We start from the raw sequence: 17,763 nt of genomic DNA on the forward strand, positions 1-17,763 counted from the left end.
TGCTGCTGGAGAGCTATGGGTGCCACAGCCTTACTAAAGGGCTTAGGTCACTGGGGTTGGGCTTAGAGAGTAAAAAGCCTGATCTACTTTTCCCTTCCTGTTTTGCACTGAAGATGTGTGCTCTAAGCTTCCTGCTCTGGCCACCACACCTGCTGCCTGCTGCTGTCTCCACCATTGTGGACTCTCAGTCTCCAGAGAGACAGTAAATAAATTCTGTCTCCTATAAGTTGTCTTGGTCATGGTGTTGTGTCACAGCAATGGAATAGTTACTGATACAGGGCTTTATCAGGGGTGAGAAAAGTTTCCAACCTCCACAACAGTAGTACCTGAAAGTCGGATAGAAATCTGGGGATGTGGCTCAGTTGACAGAGTGCTTGCCTAGCATGCTTAAAGTCCTGGGTTCAATTCCTGGCACTGGAGTATGATGGCATAAGCTAAGAATCTCCACACTTGGGAGATGGAGGCGGAAGGGTCTACCTTTAGGTAATCCTGGAATACATAGTGAGTTGAGGCCAACCTTGGATATGCTAGATAGTCTTTAAAAAATGGAAAGAGGTGAGTTGGAATGTCCTAGCTTGGAGAACAGAAATAAACTCATTCACCCGTCTGCTGAATCTCTCCAGCCATCTGCTATTAACTGATGCCAAGGAGTGAGCCAGACTCTATGCCATAACACAGAGGTCCTGGGTACTGGTCACTCTTTCTCCTCTCACCTCTTTGCATGTGTATTTGTGGTTTGTTTGTTCACATGTATATAACCGTGTGTGTGTGTGTGTGTGTGTGCGTGCATGTGCACATGTGTGTGTATGTGTAGTGTGTGTATGTGAGTGTGTGTATGTGAGTGTGTATGTGAATGTGTGCATGTGAGTGTGTGTGTATGTGAGTGTGTGTGAGTGTGTGTAAGTGTGTGTATGTGAGTGTGTGTGTATGTGAGTGTGTGTGTGTATGTGAGTGTGTGTGTATGTGAGTGTGTGTATGTGAGTGTGTGTGTATGTGAGTGTATGTGTATGTGAGTGTGTGTGTATGTGAGTGTGTGTGAGTGTGTGTGTGTGTGTGTGTGTGTATACAGAGGCAGAGGTTGTCACCAGGTGCCTTCCTTTATTTCTCTCCATTTTTTTTTATTTCTCTCCACTTTTTTTTAAACTGAGACAAAGTCTCTCGTGAACCTGAAGTTCACATTTAGCTATCTAGCTAGCCAGTTCGCTCCAGCAATCCGTGTCCATCACCGATGTGCTGGGATTGTAGCCATTGCATTCTGCCTGCCTATGATGACCCCTTGTTGGTGAGTATATCTGTGCTGCTGCTGTCCTCTGCTGACATTCAAAGCCAACTTCTTGGCCTTCCAACATGGACAAGACTAACAAATCCTCAGGATGCCCCCTGCAGATACAGACTAGGACTGCTAATATGTCCAGCCTCATGGCCTGAACAACTGTGGGTGTTCCGGCCTTTCCAGTTCTTAGTAAGCCACTGCCAGATGGCCCAGCATGTACGCTGTAACCTTCTTGAATATATCATATTAATATGTATTCATTCAGCCAATCCCATATTCTCCAGGCCCCTGGCTGATAACCCAGCTCTTTCCAGGTCTGTCTGAAGTCCCCTTTCTTCTCCAGCCACGGAACAGGGGACACCAATAGAAGTTGGATCTCTGAACTTAATTATTGGTTTTACAAAGCTCATCTCCAACTTACCCTGCGTGGGTTCAAGGACTTATCTGGGGCAGCAGAATGTGTGGTGCATGATGAAGCTGAGTTTGGGGGCAAAGAAATAAATAGTCACTATTATGGAAGAAGTGGTTATCATGAATCTATTTTTAATCTCGCCTTCCTTTTAAAGATAATCGAGGCTGTCTTCTTAAGAGGAAGAATCCAGGCTTTGATATGTGGAAAGGTGCAAAGAGCTCTCCTCTGGTGGAAGATGCTAATGAGCCGCCATTTACCCCACCTAACCTTCATTAACTGCATTAGTCTGCGTTAACACTTTTAAAACATCTTTAAAGACGCATTCAATTCCCTTTCTTTAATCTCTTCTTTTCTAGAACTGCGGAATCATCTTGATCCTCATCTTCGTCTTTCCTTTGATGACAACTTTGGGTTTAATTTGTATTTGAAGATTGAAATGCAAATTTCCCGTTACCCACAATCCCCTCCTACTCACGCTTAGGTACATTGAGGGAGCTGGGTTAATGGTAATTCTTCACCCCAGCCCCTTCTCCCTCCCAGTGTGGGCTAGGGGCAGGAATTTGCTCTGTAAATCCCAGGCCCTCAGAGCATGTTATATGTGTACTGAGTGCTGTGTCTGATAAATGGCCCTATGGTAGGGAAAGCTCTGGTGGTAGGGACAGAGAAATGGCTGGGTGTTTAAGAGCACTTGCTTCGTTAGCATGAGGACTGGAGTTTGAATCTCCAGCACCCACAGAAAAAGCTGGGCAAGGCTGCATGTGTCTGCAACCCCAACATTAGTGGATAGAGAGAGTGGAGCTGCAGTCTCACTGGCCAGATAATCTAGCAGTCACACTACTGGGTCAGTGAGAGCCTTGAGACCCATAGAGAAGGAAATTCTATGTCCTTGCTCTGGCTTCCTCAGACTCACAAGCGCAGGGCACAAGCCCACACACACATGCACTCACCACAGACGTGTAGCACAAACACACCCCTATCTGCAAAAATAACGAAATAAAATATAAAAACATAAACAGGGTGGCTTCCAGGATGGTAAAGGTCTTATTCCTCATGTCTCTCTGCCCCTTGCCATGGTGTCCTCATGCTGAGGAAAGGCTTTGGATGTTTGCCAGTGAAGTAACTCATAAGCTATACTGTAGCCAGGCCTGGCAATGTAGGCCTGGCGTTGTAGCTACTTAGGAAGGTGGGGGTGGAGGGAAAGTTCAGGGCCCCACTGGACAGCTTGGTGAGATCCTGCCTCAAAATAAAAAGTAAAAAGAGGCCCAAGGACATAGCTCAGTGAGAGAGTGGCAGCCTGGCATGCTGTGCTAGTTCCTAGCACCAAAGGACAACGCAACATTACACACACACACACACACACACACACACACACACACACACACACCCCTTCTCAAACATTCACAACCGTTGTTCATAATATCCCAAAGTGGAAACAGCTCAAATGTCCATCAACAAATAGATTATATGAACAAATATGGAATACTATTCAGCCTTCAAAAGTATTCATACTTCATTAAGTAGGAGTTGAATAAAATAAAGCATGAAGGAGCCTTGCAAACACTTAGAAGGAAGCAGGCACAAGAGCCTATATACCCATGGATCCACTAATACCACATCTCCTGAGACTGAAAGACAGAAATAAAGAGAATAGTGGTTGGTAGACGTCCTGCGAGTATATAGTAGGATCGACACACAAAACTGAAAATACTTTGAATGCCATTAACACATTTAATATTAAAATTAAAAATAAATTATTAAATGTCATAATACATTTAGTGTAAAACCATATTGGTTTCTCCAAAGCGAACTGTGTTTCCTTCAAGATCACCTGAACATCAGGTTAAAGGTTATAGGATGTCAGGAGAGGAAAAGGGAAAAGAGGGAGCCAGGGTGACCAGTTCTAGCAGGGCAGTTCCGCCCCTTCCTGGCAGGATGCCTTGGCCTTTGACCTTCTGTGAGATCTATTACTCACTGGTCTTGTAACTGTGACAAAATACTTGAGCCAAGCAGCTTAAACTGAAAGGTTCATTTAGGCTCATAGTTGAGGGGTCACTCCATCATGGCAAAGCACGCACGGCAGCAGGAGCTCGGGAAGGCTGTTGACGGAGCCAGCACTCAGCTTGCTTACCGCTTCACTTCCACTTCCAGCCAGGAGTCTAGGACCTCATCTACGGAATGGTTCTCCCCACGCTTAGGACCTGCCTTCCCACTTCTGGCCTCTAATCTAGAAACTCTCTCACAGCTGTGCCTAGAGGCTCACCGCCTAGGCCAATTAGTCCTGCCAAACCGGAAGTATTAGCCATCATCCCTGGAGCCTTGCCCATTTCCTCTGCAAAGAAGAGCCAATGTGCTGAGGCCCACATGGTCAGTGGGAGGGCGGGGAAGGCCATGGTTGGTTTTGCCAGCACTCACTGGTTGCTTAGTGAATACATGGTCTACTATCCCTCTGCAACAGCAAAGGTTATTATTTCCGTAAAACCTGGTAACAGAGAGAGGCTGTAAGAAAAACAAGTTTAATCTGAAATATTAGAGATTTCCAAATCCGGATTGTATGATGGAGCATAGGCTTATCTGGGGAAGCAAAACAAAAACAAACACATATATACACACAAACAAAAACAATAATAACGCAGATTTAATTTTTAATTTTTTTATTTATGTGTACACAGTGCCTGCTTATCTCTATGTACACCATGTGCATACAGGTGCCAGAGGTGTGGGCTGCATCCCCTGAATTCTGACCTAATGTGATGCTGGGAACAGAATCTAAGTCCTCTGCAAAAGTAACAAATGCTCTTAACTGCGTGGTACGAGGTGTTAAACTTTGCATATGCACACAGTCAAGTACCCTACCAAGGAGCAACATGAACAGTCGCTTTATCGATGGAATTTTGAATTCTGAAGCAAATCCTACTAAACTGCACAGGCAAGGCTTAAACTTGTGATGCTCCTGCCTCGGCCTCCCGAGCAGCTGGATTACAGAGCCACACCTCCAGGACAGCAAAGAAGAGTTTCTAAAGGTGAAATGAGGTCTGTGGCTATCTACCCTGGACATGCCCAAGCTCATTTAGAGGTGAAGTGGAGATGGCTATTCTAAGGTCCGTGTTTATAGGGATGGGTAACAAGGGCAGTGTCCATGCAGGGTCTGGCAGGTTCATGCTGTCTGTGTGGTAAGATCTGGTCATTTTTGCTACAAAGCTCTGTTTTCCAGAGCTCTTGAAATGTCTTTTTAATAGCACATGGGAGTGAGAACCAGCTGACTCCAAGTCTTGTCCTCTCTATTGTGTTCACAAAGGACTCCATTTGACGACTTTCACGTCAGCAACTGAAGCCTCTGTCAGGGGACTCATGCAAAATAAGCGCCTATATCAAGGGCCCCAGAAAGAAAGATTTCCCTTGATGAGGGCAGGATCCACATTGCCTCAGGCACCCGCCCTTCCAAATGGTGATGGGGCATCAGCTCCACCACAGCCTGCCCCGGCCACCGTGTACCTCCTAGTTCTGTTTGACTCTAGGAAGAATGTGTCTGCTTAGTTTAATCTGTGTATTCTCGGTGTATTTATGTGAGATCCCACGCAGGCAGGTAGGGTCTTGGGCACCCTCATGGTCCTGTAACCACTAAAGGGGACAGGAGCACCAGGCAGTTAGCCTAGGGTGCCTGTAACACTGCCTTCCTGTGACTAGTGGTGCTGAGCAGGATGTGTAGAAAGGAGACACCCAGTGAGGAGGTCTGCGGCCCCAGGCTGCCACACTTTCTCTTCTCTGACTGGAGCTTCAAGCCTCCTCCTTCCTGCTCTGCGGCTCAGTTCAGTCAGTTCTGCTTTCACTCTTGCCTACAGCAAACCTTCTGCATGACTTCAGGTTTGCCTCCACCAGGAAGTCCTCCAGGCCAGTGCCTTCCCCAGCTGTTTCCTCTTTAGGGTTTCTATCTTTCTGGGCCCTGTACACTTCGTAATACCACTAGCATTTGTCTTCTCTATGAACTCTGTGACTGACTTTTTGTGCTTTTCAAGGTCTCATCGGGTACCATTTATGTGTAGTCCTGACACTATTGTCACAGTACTATTCGAACAGAGCTACCTGGAGCCTACAATGATTAGGACAGATGAGCCCTGGATGGAAAATGGCCCTGGGCCTTGAGGCCCTATCAGTCCTGCCTGGGACCACTAGCGTCACCCTGCACAGATAAAGGATATTTGCATAGACCAGAAGGGAGCATCTCAGCCTAACTGAGTAAATGATTACACAGTGATGGCTCTGGAAGAACAGCATCATGTTCGTATAGGACCCACTGTCCTCTGCTCAGATTAGAAGGAAAGGCCCTGCCTCAGCACCACAGGGGTGAGTCAACTTCCACAGACATTTAAAAGTCTGCATTTGAATTGCTTTGCTTTTCTTGATGACAGGATAGCTTGGGCGAACCTCAAACCTTCTTCAAGTGAGAGAGATAGGAAAAACGAAAGCTGCAACTGTGTGCTAAGTGGCTTGTATGACTTGGGGCTAGAGGGCAAGCTTGAGTGATGCTGAGGAAGCTGTGAGGAGTCTTCAAGTTGATAAGACTCCAGAGGGCCTGGCCTCTGGCCCAGAGAGGGGGACTCTTCTCCCTCTGTTGTAGGCTGGGTGCCTGGCGAAGCAAACTCATAGGTCTACTTTCCTAGAAGGCTCATTTTTCCAGGTTTTACCCTAAAGCCAAATATGCCAGAAAGGATTTTTCGGATTAAAATCTTGGAGCTTGCACAATTAAAGAGACCCTTCTAGTCAGTGCTGCTCTCATGAGAATTTTCTCTGGGGCATCAGGAGGTGGGGATGCTGATTAAGCTATGTCCACTTCCTTCCTACTAAGGTCCCAATGACAACCAATGTTTGACCTACCAAAGCTCCTCCATCTTCCATGAACCCATGAACAGGAGGTTATTGACCCGAGTGTGGGTGACCCCAAAGTAGCCACTTTGAAGTCTTCACCTAGCATGGATGATGGCTTCCTCTCGGCTATATAGGGGAAGTCCTCTACCCCTAATCTTTCCCAAACTGTAGGTATTCTAGCTCTTTCCCCAAGACCCAGAAGCCACATGCACTTAGGGTAGAACTGCATACTTAGGGTAGAATGGCCAGGAGGAGCAGTTAAATACTCAGGCAAGGATCCCATGATCCTCCAGCTCTCTCTTATGAGGGAACACAGTCTATCATCAACAAACCCAACTGGGATTGTCTGCAAGCAGGCACACCTGAACTCATGCAGACAACGCCTGTTTGGCTGAGAGGAAAGTGCTGTGCAGTAGCAGTCCATGAAAGTGTGTGTGCATTTCCACCCACACAAGTCTGGATAAGATGAGGGTGCTGCTGGGATATAGATCCCAGGTATAGGCTTTCCATATTCCAAGCCAAGAAACAGATCACTAAGCCCTGGAACTGCTCTCAGGGAAGGCTGTGCTGTGCACTTCTGAGTTTCTGAATCCCAGCTAGAATCTGAGCAGTTGGCAACACATACACACATAAGCAGCAGGAAGGCAGCCATGGCATTGGGAACCAACCCACTCAAGCCAACCTCTAATTCCCTAATCTGGGGGAACCTTTTTAGTGTGACACAAGCTGTGTCAAGAAACCACTGGTCTCACGAAGTGTGAGAAGGTCAGGGTCATTCCGGGTTGTAGTCAGCCTACCAGTTGTTCCCATGGTGACGTTGGCAGAAAGGATTAGGGAACCAGCCAGCGTGCAGAATAGGCTTTGCTTATTAGTTGGCGATGGTGGGCAAATTACCAACTTTTAAAGCCTTGGTTTCTTTATCTTTGTTCCCCTAAGTGTGTGGCATACATGTGATCGTATCCATGTTTACATGTGTGCGGGTGCTCCTGTGTGAGCATGTACAATATCCACCGCTGAAGGAGTCGGTGATAGATCTTGTTTGGCTGGCTTCCTCCTCCCATTTTGATCACACCTGGGCTGCTAGCCCGTCGAATGGTACCACCCACATTCAGTCTTTGGCTCTCCGTTACTATGTCAAATGTCTCTGGGAATGCTGTCCCAGATACACCCAGAAGTGCACTTGACACAGCTCTTAGGCACCCCTCAATCCAATTAAGTCGACAGTGAAGATCTGCAGGCACCCTGCTTTCTCTCCCTCTGTCTTGGGAGGAGAAGAAGGCCTGCAGGAACTGTAAGATGTGGGAAGCAGGAAGTTTTGAGGCGAGCTGGGCTACGCTCTGAATTGGGGGAAGACGTATAGCCCAGGATATTTGGTGATGAAAATCAAACTCAAGCGGGTGGAGTAAAACACGGGACAGATGTGTTTCATCAACTTAACCCATGCTAGGTGTGGGGACAGGGGAGTGCTGAGTTAATGTGGAAGAGGGGTTGAAATCTGCCCCTACGCAGGTCAAGTCCTAGCCACACAGTCATCAGAGCAGAGGGAACCTCAGCTGAGAAACCTACTCCGTCAGACTGGTCTGTGGGCAATTCTGTAGAGGAAAGTTTCTTTACCAGTGATTGCAGTGGGAGGGCCCATAGGCCTGGAGGTGGTACCAACCCTGGGCAGGTAGTCCTGGGTGGCATGTAAACACAGGCTGAGCAAGCCATGAATGAACCAGCCAATAAGAATGGCCTCTGCTTCTGTTCCTGCTTCAAGCTCCTTGTTTGTCTTCTCTCGCTGACACACTGTAGCATCAAAGTGTAAGCCAGAAACCAGTTCTTTCCTCTCTTCAGGATACAATGTTTCAACTCTATAGTAATTTCTACACAGCAGTCCTGAGGGTGGCTATTGTGCTTGCAAGGTAAGCGCTTTACAGACTAAGCAATCTTCCTAGCCCCAAGACAGGAAATTTCTAGTGTGTGTGGGGGGGGGGGGCAGGGGAGGTTCTGGAGGTGGTGGTGCAGATTAACCTGCATGGTGTACAACAGCATTCCTAAACAATCAGCCAAAGAACATTAAAACACCCGCCCCATTGCTTCCGAGACAGAGGGTAGGGATGCTGGTTTGTGTCTAGGACTGAAATGCAGAGGTAAGGAGGCGGAACACAACAGCTTTGAGAATGGTTATGATAGAGACGCAGTCGGAGGGAGCCTGGGAAGAAGTGTTGTTCTAGCCCAACACTAGGGGAAATCCCAGGGGTGAGACTCATCTTTCTCCTATTGGACATGTTTGTGGATCATGGAGAGCCTGAGAATCCTTGTAGAGGGAATCTCAACAGAGAGCAGTTACCCTGCTACTGCGGGGAACGCCAGGACAGGGTTGCCAAGGCGGGAGGCGAGGCTAGAGATCTGGAAGCTGGAGGCACTTGAGTTACATGTAGATGCGTGGGTGGAGTGAGCCTCTGTCAATCACATCTCATCATTTCACCAGGACACTTGTGCACACTGCTGGAGGTAGCGCTTCAAACCAGTGACAGCAATGGACAAAGGCAAACAAGGTTTCCACAGCAGGGCTGGGCCTGGGACCTAGGACTGGTGAGACACTTGTAACTTTAATTTTTTTTCAAATGCCTACTTTTAATGATGGTTCTTAAATACTTTAATCTCCCTCTAACCCACCAGAGGTAGTGGGAGAGAAAGCATACGGGGGAAGTGGTCCTGTTTAGAAAGTTCTTTGGAGCAACTCCTAGCTGTGTTGTCTGGAAATTGGCAGGTTCATGGGTTAGCAGGCAGCAGCAGTTAAATCTATTCACAAAAACTTCACTGATACACTAGCAGCCCAGTTCAGTAGAGTCAGGATAGCAAACCCAAATTAGCAACAGTGGCACTACCTAGCAGAGACAACTAGGCCTCAGCCTTGGCATGAGTCAGCAGGAGGGACCAGGAGGAACATCAGGAGAAGTTCTCTTTCAGGGAAACAAAAAAAGACATAAGACCCACAGTGCTGCACAGCTAGCTGTATAAGCCAGCCTGGCTCAGGCTCTGTCACTGTCCTTTTTATACTCTTAAACACCATGTGATCTTACCTCGGCACGTGCATCAGCTGACATCACTCTGCCAATCAGCCTGAGTCTGTGGAAGCGGCAAGAAACTGCAGCACACCACCGAAAGTTTTTTGGAGTGTTTCTCTCTATGGAGTCCTGACAAATGCAGCTCAACTATGCAGTGTACGCTGGACCAATACATTCATGTGGTTAGCAAAGAACCTTTCATCGTGTGTCATGCTCTAGCAGAATATTCTTTTTCCTGTGTCTGCCTCATCGAAATGTTCCTTCACATGTTTGCCCCAGCAAAACATCAGCCAATTGACTTTCCTAAAAACCCTTAACTTGCCATTTCTGACACTCTCCTGCCTGGGGCTCTGCTTGCTTACCTGGGCTGGGTCACATGGCTGTCTCCCCCCCCCCCCTTAGCTTGCAGTTCCCACCTGGGCTGGGGGCGGGGCTTGCTGCATTAAGCTTACAGAATGCTTACAGAGTTGTTGGAACGGCAGCCTCCTTCCTGTTCCTCACTTCCTCCCCTGCCTGGAAGCTTGTGGGAAGTGGAATCTTCTTTCTCTTTCTCCATCCCATCTCCTCTAGCCCTACATCTCCACAATCTTTAAAAGAAATTCTATGTGGGTGTGAATGAGTAGATATGCACAAACGTGCACATGCATGTGGAGGTTGTATGTGAGTGGGTGCAGTAAAGATACTGCTGACATGATTGTTCCATGGTATGGCTTAGGGGAAAGTTTTTTTTTTTTAATTGTAGATATGAGAGAGAACAGCCAGAGATACAGAAGAGTCCAGAGCAGAAGAGTCCAGAGCAGAGAGAGGAAGAAGTAAACTGAACATGGCCAGGGCTATCTTCAAGAGAGCGAAGAAGACCAGGGGCTAGAGATTAGAGATCATAATGAGAATGGCAGGTCTACAAGGAGGGCGAGCATCTGTGGGGAGGGAGGGGACAGGAGATGAGCAGGGGCTTTGAGACGTAGAACAAGTACTTATGACACTGAACTACAACCACAGGTATATGCCAATGGAGAGCCACAGGTCCCTCTGCCAGAGGTAAGAGAAATGGTTCCAGTGGCCTCTCAAGTTCCCAAGGAAGGCTGGCTTTTATTTAGCCACCAGGAATCCTCCTATGTAGTTCAGGCTGAGATCATTTCTGCATAGTTGGACTGGCTTCTGGAGTTTGAGGAGTTAGAGCTTCCTTTCGATCTAACAGGGGTCAGAAGACGACATTGACTCCCAGGTGCTATCTATCTTGTGTTTTGAAACAGTGTCTCTTCCTCAGCCTGGAACTCGCCAAGTAGGCTGAGCTGGCTCAACCCCCAGAGACCTACCTGCTTTCACTTCCCCAATGCTAGGGTTACAAGTTCATGCCAACCGCTACGTCCAGCTTTTTTTTTTTTTTTTTTTTTTTTTTTTTTGTGGGTCCTGGGGATTGAACCCAGGTCCTTGTGCTTGTCTTTATGGAGTGGATATTCCTAAGCCCCATTATTTCTCTTTTAAATGAAAAGGCTGTGTTTTGAAACATATCACTTCACTCTTTCTCTAGCATATTTTAGTTATTGTAGAAGTATGATCTCTTTTCATTTGGGGAACTACAAGCTTGCAGAAGACTGCTGATCATGGCAGTTGAGCTAGTGTGTGTGTGTGTGTGTGTGTGTGTGTGTGTGTGTCTGTCTGTCTGTCTGTCTGTCTGTCTCTCTTCTCTTTCTCTAACACACACACACACACACACACACACACAGAGGCCCTCAACACCTCCCGGGAGGGGCCGTCTGTTGATAGTGTTGTGGTGATTGTGTTTTGGGAGCCCTATACTAGGGCCGGGACTGTGGAGGACAGAGATGGGAGGCTTGTCATCCTCCGGGTAGTGCTGATGGTGGTAATGACCCTGCTAAGCAGGAAGAGGGCACTGTGGAATCAACAAGTTTTGAAACTGTGGGTGGGGCCGGCCGCTCAACTTCAAGCAGTCAAGTTGGACCAACTCATCTGGTTGGTTGGCTACAAATGGCTGAGGTGACTCAGCACCACTTCTACCATCAGCTGATGGCTTTTAGGACCCTGTGCCACAAGATCATGGTTCCATTTGATTGTCACAGTCATACGCCTGTCTTACAGGTGGGAACGTTGAGGCTCAGCAAAGACAAGAAAGCCGTTTAAGGTTAAGATCATTTGGCTAGCAAACTGCAGAACTGACAGTCCCAACCACTGACCCCAAAGCCCAAGCCACAAGCCACTTTGCTGTGCTATACCAGAGCTGAACTGGGCAATCAGCATGGTTCCCACAGAGGAGGGAGGTAGGGGGGTGGAGCAGGTGGTGGTGGGGAATGGGTGTAGAGGGTAGGAGGTAGGTATATCACATAGCAGCTCTACCCAGGTGTCAGTTGCCATTTCACAAGAAGTTCTGCTCTGGTTTCTGCCCACTAGACCTGGCCAGGATGTGGAAATTTACCATCAGGTTCCAGCTGACCTTGAAGGTTGCAGGTTCTCTACAAGGGTGAGGTTGGAAGCCTGTGAGTCTGAGCTCAAGCCCAGATTGGTGAGGGCTCTTGGGTTACCTACCTAAGGTGTGGTCACTTCCTGCTCATCTGCAAGGCCAGGGTGGATGATGTGACAGGTATCTCTGCTCTGGCATAGGGAAAGGTGGAGCATGCAAACTAGGACAGCTTCTTCACATAAGCCTGAGGCTCCTCTATCCATAGGATACCGGTAACCAGAGACTGGTTTGACATGACGGGGTTGTGGGTAGTGATGGGGTGCCCTTTGGGAGAATGGGGAAGCCATGGTTAGATCTTGTCAATCTGAGCTTCCTGCCCCTCCCTCACATGAGCAACAGAACCGAGCTGCTAGAATCAAATGAGGCAGAAGAGGAAGTTTTAGATGACTGTCTGGTATCTTCATTTGCAGATCAGGAAACTGAGGTTTGAGGGCAGCTATGACTCATAATAGGTGACAAGTCACTGAGGGTTGAGTTGAGCAAGCCCCTAAACCCCCACACCCACTGCAGATACACAGCCTTCCTTCATGGGGGTTGGGGTGGGGAGTGTCTAGACTTCCCCCTGTCCCCTGGAGACAGCTCCCCCTACAGGCCAAGGCATACACTGCCCTTGGCCAGGAGGCTGCTTTCTTGCCTGGGCCTGGGCACCTCAGCTGCATGGAATCTGCTTATATGTCAGGTGGCCTCCTCCAGAATGCAGCTCATCTTCTGTTATGTGGGAACATTTCACCTTCTCTAGTAATTGCGCCTCAGTTTCCTACTGGAAACGATCCCTTCTCCCATTCCCACAACCCTCGGACCTCTCTGTCTCTGTCTTTCTGTCTGTGTGGGCATGCCTCAGTCCCCTCCTGTCTCTTATTCTCTCTGTCTCTCTGTCTATTTCTTTCTGTATCTGCCTCTATCTCTCTGTCTCTCTCTGCTTGTCTCTCTATTTCTTTCTGCATCTGTCTCTTTCTCTGTCTGTTGGTCTGTCTGTGTCTCTGTCTGTGTCTCTGTCTCTCTCTGTGTCTTTGTCTCTCTCTGTCTCTCTGTCTCTCTGTCTCTCTGTCTCTCTCTCTCTCTCTCACACACACACACACACACACACACACACACACACACACACACACACACACACTGCATATTCCTCCAGTTCAGACCTGAGAAATCTAGACTGCAGAATGTTTGAGACTAGTGCCTCCTGACTTCTACACTCTCCGTATACAGGAGCCAATCTGTTTCTTCTTCAGAACCATCTTTGTGATCCTGGAATGGCTTTCCCAGAGTTATACAGTGCTCTGCCTGTGCTGCTGTATGAAGGACCCACCTGTGTGCCTGCCCTGCACCTCAAGTGAGGCAGACGCTTGATAAATGTACTGTGGCTTCAGTGCAACCATAACACACAGAACTGCTCACCTCTTTCCTCCCCCGCATCCTTTCTGAAGCCTCCCTTCCCTCCCTGATTCCGCTTTGAACCCCCTTCAATTTCCTGCCTTTTCCACTGAATTTTTCATTGGGAAGAAGCACGTTTAAAGATGTGAAGCACACACTTTGCTGGGTCTCAGCTTTGATGAATCTTTGATGCTGAGGCTGAGGAGGCGATGCACCAGGCTGAGGAAGGAGGGAGGGGTGGAGTAGAGGCCCACAAGGACATTATCCTCCTTCCCTGCAGCTCCCATGGGGAGTTCATATGCCTGCCACCTTCCTAGCCTAGAAGTGTTCTGCAGTGGAGACCTGAGTTCGGCAAACACAAGCGTGTGTGCTGCGTGCGTTTGTGGGTGTGCGTGTTTGTGTGTGTATGTATGTGTGTATATGTGTGTGTATATGCATGCATGCGTGTGTGTGCATACATGTGTGAATGTGTGTGTGCATGTGTGCGTGTGTGCATGTGTGCACGTGTGTGCATGTGTGTGCGTGTATGTGTGTGCATGTGTGTGCATGTGTGCTTGTGTGCGTGTGTGCGTGCGTGTGTTGAATAGAAGAGACTCCAGCTTGAGACTGTACTTTGGCTGGCTGGCTATGGCATCTCTGATTCTATGTACTCTGTTCTGAGCCCCTTCGTTTCCCCTCACATCTCCTTGAGCTTTGAGATAATGCATTTTCTGGGCAGGCACAGTCCCTTCAGTATGAATCCTAACCACACCCAGAGGACCTAGAAGCAGACCCTCCCTGGCTTCAAGGATTGATAACCACTGTTGTATTATACATACAACAACAGAGGTTGATGGAGGGATAGAGCCCTGGCCCTTGGCAGTGAATGACTGGCTCAGAATGCTGATCTGACCTGAATGCTGGATGTGAAACTCTGACAGCCTTTGCGTGGGGAGATGCTCCTGTAGGCACAGGGATCTGGTCCAGATCTTTGATGTGGAGGGGGCCACCCTCACCCTTAATTGCTGCTCTGTGTAGCATCTCTCAGGGTTGAAGGACCATCACCAGTGAGGCAGAGGTGACACATCCCTGTAATTTACCACATTTGCTTTTTACATGGTAGACCTGAACTAGACACTAGGCTGCCCCACCCCCGCCCCACATGTGAAGCAGATGTGTAGCTCGTTGTTCAAGCAGGTCCCCCAGAAACTAGAGGGGGCTGTCCTTGAATCTGTTGCCTGCCTGTGGATCCCATTCCCCTAACTGAGCTGCCTTGTCTGGCCTCAGTGGGAGAGGGTGTGCCTGCAGAGACTATATGTGTGTAGAGGGTGATACCCAGAGTGGGCTCCCTCTTCTCAGAGGAGAAGAAGAGAGGTGTGAGGGGGTTCTGGGAGGAGAAAGAAGGCTGCTATTAGAATGTAAAGTGAATAAAAAATAATTTAAAAAAGAGACCATTATTTTGGGCCTGTGGCTGCCCCTACCACTTCTCTGCTCCTTTACTTGTTCCCTTTGACTCACTGTCTACTGAACGAGACCTTCTTCCAATTGCTTTTGTCGAGTATTTATTTGTTCATGTCAAGGAGAAAAAGTTTGTCAAGGTAGAGAAAGTTTGTACCAGAAGTGGGGTATTGTCATAACCATGTGATTTAAGACCTTTGGGACTGGGTTGTCTCCTGAGGGGAATGTGGAAGACTTTGGAACTTTCAGGTAGAAAAGTCCTAGATACTACTAAGGCTGGGCCCAGCATCCCTCACACGGAGGCTCCAATGCAATGCACACTGGTTGTTTCTAGAAGAAGGTTCTTAGATGGGGCAGACTCTCCTCAGTAGCATGGCTCTGCTCTGCAGAGCTCTCTTAGCTGGATCACTCCAAAGTTACTAGTGCCAGCATGCATGTCCTTTTGCACCCACTCAAGTTCTACTGGCTGAATCGAGTGCAGCAATGGACCTCACAGTAACGAGACCCCGAGGTCCTTTCCCAGGCAAGGGTGTGCGAAGCAGCCACTCCCTTCTCTAACTGCCTTACAGAGGTCTCACAGACTGACCAACCGTCTGAGATTTGTCCCTCTACTTTGGGTGAGCCAGACACCTTTAAAAACCTCTCTCTCTCTCTCTCTCTCTCTCTCTCTCTCTCTCTCTCTCTGTGTGTGTGTGTGTGTGTGTGCGCGCGCACTCTCAATTTCCACAATAGCACTACTCATTGACCACACATGATTATAAATTATGTTAATCAGATTGCTTTTCCATTACCATTTGAAGAGGAGGAAATGGGAACTGAGGGTGAGTACATGCCTAAGACGGGGCTTAAACCTTTTGCATCCTAAAGAAAGGGGTGTGCTCATCTTCACAGGAAGAATTAGACAGTGACTGAATATTTGATGCTGCAGGATATTAAGCAACTTCAATGTTTTTCAGAGTTGATGGACAATTTGATTTTATGGTCATATATATCGAGGAATCGACTTCAGGAAAATACATAGACAAGATGGCGGGGGTCAAGGGCGGTGGTGGTGTTTAAAGCCGTATCAGAGATTGTCTGATGTCAAGTCCAAATAAATTTTGAAACTCCTTTTTAAAATGAAACTCAAATACATTTTAAAATCAGATATTCGGGACCAGCAAAGAGACTTATCAGGAAAAAGTATTCGCTTTGGAAGGCTGGTGACCGGAGTCTGATCTCTGGAACTTCTGTGGTAGAAGGAAAGAACCCATTCCATAAAGCTCCTCTTACTCCCACATGACAAGTGGCATGTGGGCCATTACGCAGGCACATGTGAGGATACACATGGTAAGAAGTAAGCTGAACATTCTAATATAGTACAACCCCACAATACACTAATTTGATGCTTAGTTGCTGAGTAATGACAGTAAGAAATACTGTCTTTGTTTTCTATAATTAAATCATTATGTATCTATAAGAGCCACATTTTTTTATGTACATTGAAAGCACCATAATTCAGCCAGATGTGTGATGCATGCCCTCAAACCCAGCACTAGGGAGGCAGAGGCAGAGTCAGTGGGTCTCTCTCCGTGAGCTCCAGGCCAGGCGGGATCTACAGAGGGACTTCCAGGCCAGTCTTGGCAGCACAGTGAGACCACTTCAACACACCACGCACATGCTTTATGCTCAGAAGCAAGGCTCAGTGATGTGGTTTGAAGCAACATGGGTGAGTCTGGAGGTGAAGGGGCCAGCACCTTGTCAGACTGTAGTGTGGGCCTCCTGGAAGGAATTCCTAAGCAGGTGGTTGACAAACTTTAAAGACTAACTTTAACCTTCCATATCTAAGCCTCAGAACAAAGGCTCCCTGATCCTTGTGCAAGTGAAGGGTGCCTGTCTGGGCTGTGCGGTGCCTCTCTCCTTGGACTGCCAGGGCAGTGGGGGAAGGGAACCCAGCTAGACAGTTCTGCTCTACAACCTCACCTCACCTCACCTCACCTCACCTCACCTCACCTCACCTCACCTCACCTCATACACACCCCTGAGCACCAGGAGAAGGCAGTGGGTGCAGCTAAACTGGGGCCAGTTCTATCTAGCTTCAATGCTGACCAGCTCAGGGCCCCACCTGAAGCCCCATGATGTGTCTGTGTGGTAAAGGAGGGGAGATAGTAGGCTCTCTGGGAACATTTTGGAACTGATGCCTTGGCTATTTCCATTCATGTGTATGTATAAGAATGTGTGTGTGTGTGTGTGTGTGTGCGTGCGCACTCGTGGTGGTTCACAGCTGTGTTTTATTGAGACCACATTCACCCCTCACGTTTCCCTGAAACTCACCCATTGTGTATGAGATAGATACAGCTGGGCCTGCTGCGAGATAGAGACTGCTTGGAGAACTGGAGAATTGGAGTCTTTCAATCTCCTTGGGATTCTCCAGTTTCCTCGTCTGTACGTGGCTTGCCCTCAAAGAGAAGAAGCAAAGGCGTATGTGGAAAAATAAAAAAATGTACCTGGATTTCTTTGACCTGAGCCTGCAGTAGACCCCCTCAGCCCTTCTCAGCCTCCACTTCTGCACCTGTTCCTTTTGGGCGAGTCATCCTTATATGCCAATGAATGGCAGAAAGCCAGAAATGAGTATGATTTTTGAGCAGGGGTTGTCCTTGTTGAAGGAAGAGTGGCTCAAGGTAGCTTCTGACCCCAACATGTTGTGTAACTTTGGTCTGTTTGTGTGCAACAAGCTTCAAGCTTCTGAAATACCCTGAATGTAGTCAGATTCCTCTCCACCCTGTGCCTACATATGTCTACTCTGGAGACACAGTGACTGGTTAGGCCACTGTGCTGGTTAACTTTTGTCAACTTGACACAAACTAGAGACACCTGGGAAGAGGGACCCTCAGTT

Source organism: Rattus norvegicus, chromosome 8 (assembly GCF_036323735.1).
Source record: "Rattus norvegicus strain BN/NHsdMcwi chromosome 8, GRCr8, whole genome shotgun sequence".
Taxonomy (NCBI): Eukaryota; Metazoa; Chordata; class Mammalia; order Rodentia; family Muridae; genus Rattus; species Rattus norvegicus.